Here is a 12,265-nt window from a genome sequence, read left to right on the forward strand (position 1 = left end):
TTAAAAGCCTTAAAAATAACCCAAAAGCAATGAGCGATTTGTCACGCTTTTTTTTAACAATGAAATATTTCGTCAAATGTTCTCTGCTATTTTTATCTATCATTTGCTAAATAGAAACCTTTCCTAGTAACAAAGAAATCAGCTTCTATTGTCAAATACCCTGCCTACCTTCTAAGAAAAACGGACATGTTGGTTTTCGGTGAAATTATAATTCCTGTCAAGACAAAGTGGTTAGGTTACAAAAACGACCAAACTAGCCTTTCCATTTAAGTATCATTTTTGCGTGGCACTCTTCGACCAACACACCCACTCTTTTTTTATCCTTAGCTTGTCTAAGATCAGAATTCAAATTCATTTTCGAGTTGGTTCCTGTGGCAAGCGGTTTGTCTCCATTAAACGGCGGTAAGTGTATTTTCAATTCACCCTTATCTATATATCTTCACACAGTGCTTCCTATATTAACTATTTTCTCTTTTGTCAAACAGACGTCTTCCAATTCGAAGAAACGAAGTCACTTCTGTTTGCTGTTCATTCGTCTCTACCGTTCTTCTCTACGTTTCGTCTCTACTATTTACTACTACCTGTACTGCTACCTGTATTACCTGCTGCTTCTCTTTTTTCCTTTTCGTCTGCCTAAATCAAATTTGAGAGATTGCGGATTGAAGATCGTAATTCCTTACTGTACCTGAATTATCCACGCCTCTTGAGAAGTCCCTAATGTATCTGTTGCAAGGATAACACGTCAAGTGCCTTTATTATTGAGACCGTTTTATGAAAGACGTCATTACCTGTGCCTACTGACTGCCGGCTAAGTACAATGCAGATTATCCAATTGTGAGTACCCTATATATATATTTCTCTTCTCTTATCTTTTAACATGTCTTATCTTTATCTTCTAACTTCTCTTCTCTTTATCTTCTAACTTCTCGTCCCTGTATCTTCAGTACTTATCTAACTGATTCTTTATATTTGAGCTGTAATAAGAGCCCCGACCAAGATACCTCTATCAGACTGAAGCCCGAGCCTAGTACCGTTCTTTGTGTAACCTCTAATCTGTCATTAAAGAGGGTACAAGTGCAGAACACTGCCCTGTGGTATTGCTGCTTTGATTGGTCGTAGTTCTAAATATTCGCCTTAACCTGTTTAACTCTAAAAGTTTGATCTTACAAAAATGACTGTATTAGCTGGACATAGTGGATGAAAAGATTTAGTTTGAGATTTAATAGCAAGCCTTTGTGCCACATTTTATCGAATACTTTTGCTATGTCTAGGAAAATAGCTGAGCATATTTTATTCTCTTCTAGAGATCTCTCTATAATATTTATTATTCGATGTATTTGGTCCATTGTTGAGTGTTAATTACGAAATCCAAATTGATGAGAAGGCATAATTTCTTTGTGCTCGAGTGTAGGTTGTATTCTTATTAGCAATATCTTCTCAACAAATTTGGAGATAATTTGTAGCAACGATACTGATCTGTACGATGCTACATTCTTATTTATTAGTTTCCCTGATTTGGAAATCATGATTAATTCCTCTTCTGCTTTTTTTTCTTCTTTTTATATAGACATGACTCTGTCTGTTTTTCAATGTGCCTCCAGTAAGCTGTCGTTCCATCGTTTTCGTGGTCTTCCTACTGATCGTCTTCCTATTGGGGAACCATCTCTTGCCGTCTTTACTATTCTATTTGTTGTCATTCGGCTTATATGATCGTTCCATTCTACTCTTCTATTTTTTACCCAGTTCTTGATATTCTCCACCTTGCATCTACGTCGTATATCTGTACTTTTAACTCTGTCCCATAGTGTCTTACCATCAATTTTTCTAAGTATTTTCATCTCTGCTGTTTTTAACATCCTTTTTGTCCTCCCTGTGTCAGATCTTGTTTCTATGTATGTCATTGTGTCTGATGGCTGTTTTGTAAATTCTGCCTTTCGTTTCTTTCCCGATATTTTTATTTCTCCATATTGTTTCATTTAGGTAACCTATGACTCTGTTTGCTCTATTCACTTGATCTTCCACTTCAGTTTTGAGCTTTCCGTAGCTAGATAATGTGATACCTAGATATTTAAACTCCATCACTTTTTTTATTATCTGACCTTCCAGCTCCAAGTTACATCTTAGTAAATTTGCTGTTGTAACCATGCATTTTGTCTTTTTTGGAGAAATTAACATGTTAAATTTTCTGGCGGTTATATTAAATTGGTACAACATACGTTGTAAATCATCTTCACTTTGAGAGAGTAGTATTGCGTCGTCTGCATAGCAGATTATGTTAAGTTGTTTTTCTCCTATTTGGTATCCCTTTTTAGTTTTTACTTTTTTTATTATTTCATCAATAGGGTCGGTTTGGTCTTCTTCTACTTTTACTTTTATTGTGTTGTTTTGATAGATATTTTCGATCGATGATTAGTTTAGTCTGGGAATCATGATGCCTTCCTAGGTAATTATTGTAGTATTCTCTTGTTATTAAATCAAACCTTGGAGCTTTTTTGGGATTGATATTGTTTATAATTACTTTGACTACTTTTTTAGGGCTTTATTATTCCCTGATCAGAATTGTTCACATCGTGGTCAGTACTCTCATAATGATCGATTTCGGCCTGATTATTATTTTCCATTTCGTTTGGAATACATTTTCTAAGTAGGAAGCAACAGATTTGCTTTTTATTCTCCGTCATCTGCCCATGTTCCATCTTCTTTTCTAATTAGCATAATCTGTTGCGTTAGGCTATTTATTTTTTTTTTGTGCGATTAGTCAGTGGTTTGGTCATCTGTCAGATATTTTAGGTATTGGTTTATTGATTCATTTTTTATTATATATGTTTCTCTTTTTAACTATTCGGTGAGGTTGTTTAATACATTTTTATTTTCTGTAGTTTTGCCATGTTTTGTGGCTTTTCTTTTTCTTTGCAAATGTTCTCGAATTTCTTTAGGATATTTTTGACCTTTGGTGTTTCTTGTAATTTGTTTGGTATCGTTATATATTGCTTGTTGTATATTTATAGTTAGTTTCTCTTCTTCCTCATTAAGTTTGATTGGTACATTTAGGTCAATTTTGTCACTTTTTCCTATCTAAAGCTAACTCAGTCCGTTCTATTATGGGTTAAGATAGGGTTATTCTCTCTTAGCATAATATGTTTGCTGATTATTAGCAGTATTAAGGAGTGATCGAAACTGAGATCATCAGCTTCTTCTATTTTCATAAAATTTGTTGCAACTTTTTTTGGAATTACAAAGATAATTAATTCGGTTGTTTTATTTTTATTAGCAGGCCCATATATGGTTTTTCTAGTTGAGTGCCATTTACTATTTATGTTTTCAATTGCTGAATGTATTTCTCTATCCCTTATATTGGTTAACCTTGGTTAACGGTGTTTTAAGCATTAAAGTCTACACCAAGATAATATTTTGGTCGAAAATATGCAGCTGTTATTGTTACGTCATTTTTTTATTACGTCACAAGTGTCATTTTGACACTTATACTAGCTAGCTGGATGGCTTTAGTTACTAAATTTTTTCTTTCGAATAAATTAGATGTTTTTACGGTTACAGCTGCAGATTCTCCACTAGCTGTGATACTACGGCGAAGAGCTTGATATATTTGATATCCTCTCAGTTTGATGTATGTTTGTTTTGTGAAGTATGTCTCTGATATTAAATATACATCGATTTTTTGTTGTTAAAGGTAAACAACATCTCTGCTCATGTTACAGAGGCCATTTACGTTCCAATATTCATCCACTCTTTTATTAGTTTCTATGCTATTTAGTATTTGTAGCTAAAGGCAAACAACATCTCTGCTCATGTTACAGATTCCATTTGCGTTCCAATATTCATCCACTCTTTTATTAGTTTCTATGCTATTTAGTATTTCTAGCATTTTTTAATTTAATACATCTTGCTTACTCATGTGTTCTATTATTATGTGTAGCATGCTTCTACTTATTTTGGTTCGTTTGAAGCTGTTAGGTACATGTTTGGATTTTGTTAACCTCTCTTGGTTGGTTTTGTATAGGAATCTCCATGTCTGCTGCCTTGTTTTGTGGTGTGGTTGTGGGTTTCTGTTTGTTTCATAACTTTTTAAGAGCTGTAGTAGCGGTGCAATCTCTATAATTAGCTGGGTGGGCACCACCAAAGTGTACACATATAGGTTCTTTATTTTTTACGAATCGAGCCGAGAAGAAGATTCACTGGAGGGATCTGTGTTGCAAGTTGGACGAGCGGGGCTAGGCATGGTGGACGGAGGGAAGTGGAACTTTTGTCGGCAGTAGAGTCCCTTAAGTTGCGCAAGGTTCCCGGTATAGACATAATACCGCCAGAGGCGGTTAAATGTCTGGAACGACTGGAACCTGTGTGGCTTTCCGGTCACATGAACGCTCCGCTTGAGGCGCAGGTGTTTCCGGAGTCTTGGAAAATCTCGAGGCTCGTACTCCTACCTAAAGGGGCTGGAAAGAAATTTCGAGCATAAGCAAGCTGTATGAGAGGATGTTGCGTGAAAGAATCGATGGGGTAATAGAGAGGTCTGGGAGATTATCCCCAAGGCAGTATGGATTTTTCAAGGATAAGAGTATGGTAGATACGGTCTTGGGTATTTTACGGGTGGGGAGGGGAGGGGTACGGCAAAAAGTGGTGGTTCTACTCCTCTTTTCGAAACGCTTTTAATACTTTACAGTGGACCTCTATGCTGGACATATCGTCTCGGATTATCTATTATATGTTTGAGAGAGGCGTGGTTGTAGGCGTTACGGCTGAAGTATCCCAGAGGTCTGTCCTTGGCCCGGTACTGTGGAGCCTAGCATACGACGGGAGCATGGATTGCGAATTTGAAGAGGGGCTTACCACCTTCACATTCGCGAATGATCTCGCAATGCTAGTAGCAGCGTAGGACAGAGAAGAACTCTTGTTCCGGGTATGGTATTCAAGTATCCCTATCCAGAACTGGATGAATGACCATGGTTTGAATCTCGCGGCGGAGAAGTCAGAGGCGGTAGTCTTTAAAGGCCCGAGAAAGAGAGATATAATTGTATTTAATTGTGCGGGAGAGTCGACCAGTTCTGAAAAGTACGTTAAGTACCTGGGCGTGGTCTTACATATGAATGCGGGTTGGAGGGAGCACGTCCGGGATTTGGCCCGTAAGGCGGCGAAAAGAGCGGCTGCTGTGGAGAGGGTTATGCCCAATATTGGGTAAGTTAAATCCGAAAGGAGGAGATTTTTACACGTAATTGTGCAGTCTATCATTCTCTACGCACCAGTATGGAGTGCGACTGTGGAAACACAGGCGTACAAGAGGCTCTTGGTACGTGCGGGCAGAACTAGTCTACTGCGCATAGCATGTGCTTACAGGACTGTGTCTGCTGCTGCCCTTTGAGTAATCATCGGCTGTGTCCCCTTACATGTGTTGGTGAGAGAGAGAGAGAGAAAGAGGATATTTTAACGAAGAAATAGGGAGGTACAAGGGGAAAACGTCAGAAGTGATGAGAGGGCTACATCCATTGAGATGTGGTAGGATGAGTGGAATACAACGGGAGATGAGGCACATTGGACGAAGTCACTGATACCGAATCTGTGGAGCTGGCTGGACTGCGAGCACAGGCGGTAGACTACTCACAGGACATGGGAGCTTTCGTAGCCACTTGCACAGGTTAAAAAGGCTGAATCGGACAATTGTCTATAATGTGTGGCTTCGGACACTGTGTCACATACTCTTTTAGACTGTGTCAGATGGGTAAGAGAAAGAAATGAGCAAGAGAAAGTGTTTGAGTCGGTGCGAGAGATGGTAAAGAAGATGATGATGGATGAGCGCTGGTAGAACAAAGTCCACAACTATGTAAGAAAGGTGCTGCCGCTAAAAAATAAGGAAGAGCAGGAGTTGGATGCAGTTCTAGCAGCTATCGAGGAAACAGAACTGGGCCCACAGAGGTAGGAAGAAGGAGAGGTCGACAACACAGGGGTAAAGGCAAGAATGAATAAGAGAGTAAGAGAGACATAAATGGGTAGTAGTAGTAAACGAGTAGGTGACAGTTCAAGTGGAATGAGGTGAGTGTTGACTAAGGTGCAGACGGACGGCGACAAATAGACAAATAGTAGCAAAGAAAGTGAAGGAAAAACCTGGTTAGGCAGAGGCGGATGTGATGGTTGCATGAGTGCGAGAGATAAAGGCTGATATGTGATGACAAGAGACTGAGACTGGTTCAAAAGAACGACATGAGTAAGAAGTTATGTTCTAACGGACAATCCAAACCTGATGCTCTAGTATGAAAGAGGTGGAGTTAGCTGATCCTGGCCACATCGGAGTTACGGAGGGCAGGTAGGTTCGACCCAGGACAAGCTGGTCGACGTGGTTCTAAAGGGGTTTTTAGTTTTAGGAACCCAGCGCCGTAGGAAATGTTTACCTCCGGCGTCTGTTTGCAGATTCCCCACCTAGTGCCAAAAAAAGGTCTTTATTTTCTGACATCTAGCAAGCTTTCGTACATAATTACTTAAGCATTTTATGCATCTCAAATCTCTTCTACAATAATTGTGTGTTTGTCCATAATCTTGACATCGTGTGCATTGTGAAATCAATTTCGGTCTTCTGAAATATTCTATGGTCCCAATCCCATATAAATATCCTATTTAACTTAAACTATTCATATTTAATCAAATTTATTAACTAACTTGGGATCGTAACGATTCTCTTTAACAAATTTGCCAAATCTGACTGATTATAGTTTTTAGCAATCAAATTAGTTTTGGGGAAAAACTGTACCACTTTTATATGACAAAGAGTGTAAAAAAGTTTCGTAATATACCCAATAAAATTAAACTAATAACCTATCTTAAATATTTAAATAAATTCCTGTAGTATTGTAAGTAATTAATTTTGTTTAAAATCAACATAATCATGAATTGATTTGAATGAAAATTACATCATGAAAGCTTTGACATTCGAAAACACAATTCGAAAAAATCTAATATGCAAGTTAATCTCTATTCAGACAACGTCGTGAATTTCTCGGCCAACTTGTCCGTAATTTTGGAAAAAATGAAAGAAATTAGGTTTTACCTATTAATGGACTAAAAAAGGTTTGGTAGTAGGCAGCGACAAATATATTTATTTAGAGAGATTTCGGGAAAAGCGTGGGACGTTTATTCACTTATATTTTGGTTTTTTACTTTTTCTCTTTGTGTATGTTGAGTGCTTTATACAGTGGATTTCAAAATAAGTAATGCAATTGGAAGAGGTAAATTGATTCATAAATGAACAAAATTATAAAATCCACAAAGAAACTAAGTTCCTGTAGCTGGCTGTATACCATGTATCACAAAAAAAATTTTAAAATCCTTTATAAAAGGTATATAATTAAAAATCAATCAGTTGCTATCATCAAGTCCTCGTAGACACTTTGTCTCAGGACCAGCAACTTCATGTAGAGTCGTGCGTTGCCATGTTTTCAAATCCACTGGTAACTTTAACATCTTAATATATAAGATCGAATAATGTAAACTTAATTTTAACCTATAACTTTTAACGGGTTTTTACCCAGATATTTAGTGGCTCAAAACATGTACACCTAGACACTGATGTCTAGGTGTACATGTCTTTATGATATAGCCCGATTGGGTTTTCTTAATTATATACCGTTTATAAAGGATTTTAATAATTTTTTTTTAATTATAAAAATTTGTCATTCGTAAAGAAAATTATTTATATCAGCTCTTTAAAGTTATATAAATATTTATAGAAAGAGTTTTATTATATCTCAACCTTTACAGAGAAAAACAGGATATACAGAACAATGTTCATAATTATTCTTGTCCATATGTACAGCTCCGGCCATTGAATAGTTTACATCCTTACATAAATATCTAGTAGCCGATTTTTTAAATTTTTACCTCATTTAAATGCACATTTTACGCCAAAGTGACGTTAATTACCAGTGGCAACCCAAAATATGTAGATTGATTAAAATTAAAAAATCAAAATAAAATTAATTTATTTTACAAAATATAACATAATGGAAACTATAGAAAGAAGTTTTTTTTATATACAATGGATTATGCTCTTAATAACGAAAATAAAGAAGTGTGGGTTAAAAATATGCATTTTATTTTATATCTGTTTTATATTAAATAATGATAAACAGTTACACAATTAATATTTGGTGGAATCCCGATTAATGTCAATACAACTTGGCAATCTTCTGTTCATAGAGAGCACCAATCTAATGCCTACTCACTTGCTTCCCATAGTTCAATTCTATTCCGTGGCCTAAGGATTTTTTCATTTAATTTCTTTTTCAACATTTACACTCGCGATCATAAAATCCGGGGCACCTTGAAAATTTCAAGTTTCTGGAATATTTTTGCCTCTGGTGCAGTAATAACCATTTTTTTAGGCTAACGTATTTTTTATTTGTCATCAATGTTTGTTTTGAAAGAAAAAAAAAACGGTTTTTTATTGTTTTTATTGAAAAAGAAGAAAACAAACCAAATTATTGATAAAACAGGCATACAAAAAAAATGGAAAATACAGAACGTGGTAAAATGACAGTGAAATTTCAATGACTAATATCGTGTATTGCCTCCACTTGCTCTAATGACCTCTTGCAGACGACGGAGCATACACTCAATTTTTCTCCGGATTACATGTTGTGGTATGTTATTCCACTCTCTCACTAACAGGTCCTTGAGCTCCTGTCCGTTGTTAGGAGCAGATGTTAAGGGTTGAATACGTTTTTTCAAATCGTCCCAGATATGTTCGATGGGATTCAGGTCCCGAGACCTAGCTGGCCAGGTAACCTCTAAATTCCAACCTCGTCCAAGTATTGCTTACTGATCGTAGCAACGTGCGTTCGCGCGTTGTTCTGCATAAAAACGACGTTTTCTCCAAGCCTTGTCATGGTATGCATAACATGTTCTTCCAGAATCTCCGTAATGTCCCTTCGTGCAGTTAAGGACCCATTTTCGATGAAGGGTAATTCTGTGCGGAAGTCGGAAGATACACCTCCCCAAGCCATGACCGAGCCTCCACCAAATGGCATTTTTGGAGCAATGCAAGCTTGTGAAAATCATTCACCGGTTCTCCTCCAAACTCTTACACGTCCATCGAATCTAGTTAGGCAGAAACGGGATTCATCTGAGAATAACCCTTTGCTCCAATCGTTAATTCCCCAATGCGCGTATTGTCGAGCAAAAGCTAGTCGTGCAACTCGATGCGCCAGGCGAAGTGGCGGTCTTGTAGCCATTACCCGAGAAGATAGTCCAAAAGAACGAAATCTTCTCCTGACCGTTGCAACGCTAACATTGCGATTTCGTACTTCCTGTACGAAATGCGATGCATAATCGCGGTTGAGGTCCGGTTTCGTAAAGCCTGAAACACAAGAAAACGGTCATCTCGTACCGTGGTCATTCTTCTTCGTCCAGAGCCAGGTCGTCTGGATAGCAAACCCTTCTTCTGAAAGTGTTGAAGCACTCGTTGAACCGTAGAAAGGCTTACGCCAACAGTTCTTGCGACTTGCCGTTGACTGTGACCGTCTTTCACAAGCGCAACAATTTGTGCCGTTTTAACAACAGTCAAGGGTATTTTTGGCAAAAAATAAACAATAATAAACACTAATAATGGCACTAATAAACACTAATGATGGCAATAATAAACGTTTATTCGTTGCGTTTGAATAGAAAGTCGAAGCACAAATAAGACATTTAAAACAAGCTGCAGTTACAGGTACCGTTTATTTTGGGAAGTGTGCGCTTTTCCGCGAAATCGGCACTATTAAAATTATTTGTTGCAAAGGAAACCGCTAAGACTACAACAATTCCCAGAAACATGCATTAGTTCGTATTTGTGTTATTATTATTTACGATAAAGTGTGCGCTTTTCCGCGAAATCGGCACTATTAAAATTATTTGTTGCAAAGGAAACCGCTAAGACTACAACAATTCCCAGAAACATGCATTAGTTCGTATTTGTGTTATTATTATTTACGATAAAGCTCGTTAAAAATGAAATATCGGTGATTTTCAAGGTGACCCGGATTTTATGATCGCGAGTGTATAAATATGTTATTTATAACAACAATATATAAATTTTATTGAACATTGATTTCGCGCAAGTAACTGACATGCAAAATCGACAGTCGCTTCAAGCGTTCTTTTTAAGAAAACTGTTCATTCTACACAAAAAATGTTTATAAACATTTTTGTTCAAAATTATCTCAGCTACATTTTTTACCTGAAACATTTTTTCTACGGTATACAGATTCTTGGTAAATCGATTTTTTTGTGTTTTTACTCTGTATTTTTTATCCTGTAATTAATATTTTTGTTTAAAATTATCTCAGCTACATTTTTTATTTGAAACATTTTTTTGTACAGTGTACAGATTTGTGGTAAATCGATTTTTTTTTGTGTTTTTACCCCCCTGCGCAATGGGTTTTAGGGAGAAGCCCGAGGATAAAAGTGGTAAACTTTTTTGCATCTTTTTTAAGGTCCCAAAATTAATATTCTTTGCAAAATTCCGCTTGTTCGTATGATTTATAAGGGTCAACTCTACGACGACTATTTGCCAAAACAAATTTTGTATGCTTCCCTGCTCGCTGTACACATCGTATCTAGTCACTTAGTGTTTCCTTCTTTGGTCCCCTGAAAAGATTTTATAACCGGGAACGTGCACTGTGCGCTGTGGTTAAAAAACCATCCAGGACGGGTAATCACACAGAATCAAATCGGCGAACTTTTTAATTCTGCTTAGAGAAAAGTAGCAACAATAAAAAATGCTACAAGCGGCTTTTTGAAAACCTGCATTTACCCACTCAACCCAAGGCCACAAATTGAATATTAGAAACAAGCAGTACAGAAGAAAATACGTCTAATCTACCAGAAAAGTCGATCAGAAAAGAAATGGAAGAAAGTAGTGTTATGGAAAAAACGGTGCAACAAGAGCAAGATAATACTCAAAATAAAGAAAATGAGACCAGAGGTGATCAGAAAGATAACAATGCGAAAGAAAATATACCTTAAACAGAAAAGAATTACACTGCACAAAATTTCTCCAGTGCCTGTAGCAAGTGAAACTAGAAAAAGGAAGTCTAGATAATTTCCGGAGTTTTAACAACTAGGTACTTTTAATTTGGAAGAAATCAAGCAGAAGGAAGAAAAGAAAAGACACAAGAATGGTTCATCGATTTAAAAGGAAGATTTTAAGTAATTCAAGTTCCATTGCACAAACAAAAAGTGAAGAAGATCTGTTTGCAGCCGAAGATGATGTGGATGATGTGGCTTGTCTTTATTGCAATGATTTATTTAGAAATTCTCGGTACAGGGAGTGTTGGATCAGTTGCATAAAATAATTGGGCACATTGTGAATGTGCCGGGGTGTCTGCAAAAGTAAAAAAGTTTATTTGTGAGTTTTAAAAACACTGATTTCTTGTTTTGTTAATTTACCTAACTATATTTTTATGTTTTTATGCTGTTGCCATTTTACCCACATCATTTTACACCCTCATGACTGTGTCGTTTTACATTATAGATGTTTGTAAAATGACATAGGGTAAGGTCTTTTAAAAAAATACTTTTTCACGTACTATACAAGTACCTATATGAATAAAATATAGTTAAAGGAATGTGTTACATTTTTTTCAGTTCAATATTTCGAATAGTGTCTGCAAAAAAATGTCTCAAATAAAAAGTATGTCATTTTAGAACACCTTCCCCTATAAAAATTGTTCATATTGTATCTCCGGTTCGCTCATACATTTCTGGGATGCATTTCCCGCACAATATCCAGTAAACCTGTAAAAGTCGTTACGTATATGTAAAGTCATCGGAGCGAAGATTACAGTGTTTGCCACTTCTCTTTGCTATTAATCAAAAAACCACATGACCCAAATATTTTTCTCTGACTCGGACGTTTTCAACGTGTTGCGCCCGCATGTACTGCACGCCCCGTGTTGTAGATCAAAACTTCCCAAATTACCAAAGTTAAAAGGCTTTGAAAAAATTTTTAACTACTCTATTTTGGTTTTTCGACGATCGCATCGAGAGCGAAACGCCTATCCTGTGTTTTATTCTTAAAACTGCGTTTAAAAAAATTAAAATGTCACAGAAATGGTTTTAAATCAACTGCTTTAACTTGTTTGTTGTTTGGGATGATGTTTAAGACAAAAATTTTATGATTTCATATTTGAAATAAGTTATAGCCTTAAAGCTTCCACTAGAGTTTTGTAGGAAACATAAATTACATGCAAACTTCCATCTCGAGAAACAGGAATAAACTTTTAAA

The sequence above is a fragment of the Diabrotica undecimpunctata genome, chromosome 5 (genome assembly GCF_040954645.1).
Source record: "Diabrotica undecimpunctata isolate CICGRU chromosome 5, icDiaUnde3, whole genome shotgun sequence".
In the NCBI taxonomy this organism is placed as follows: Eukaryota; Metazoa; Arthropoda; class Insecta; order Coleoptera; family Chrysomelidae; genus Diabrotica; species Diabrotica undecimpunctata.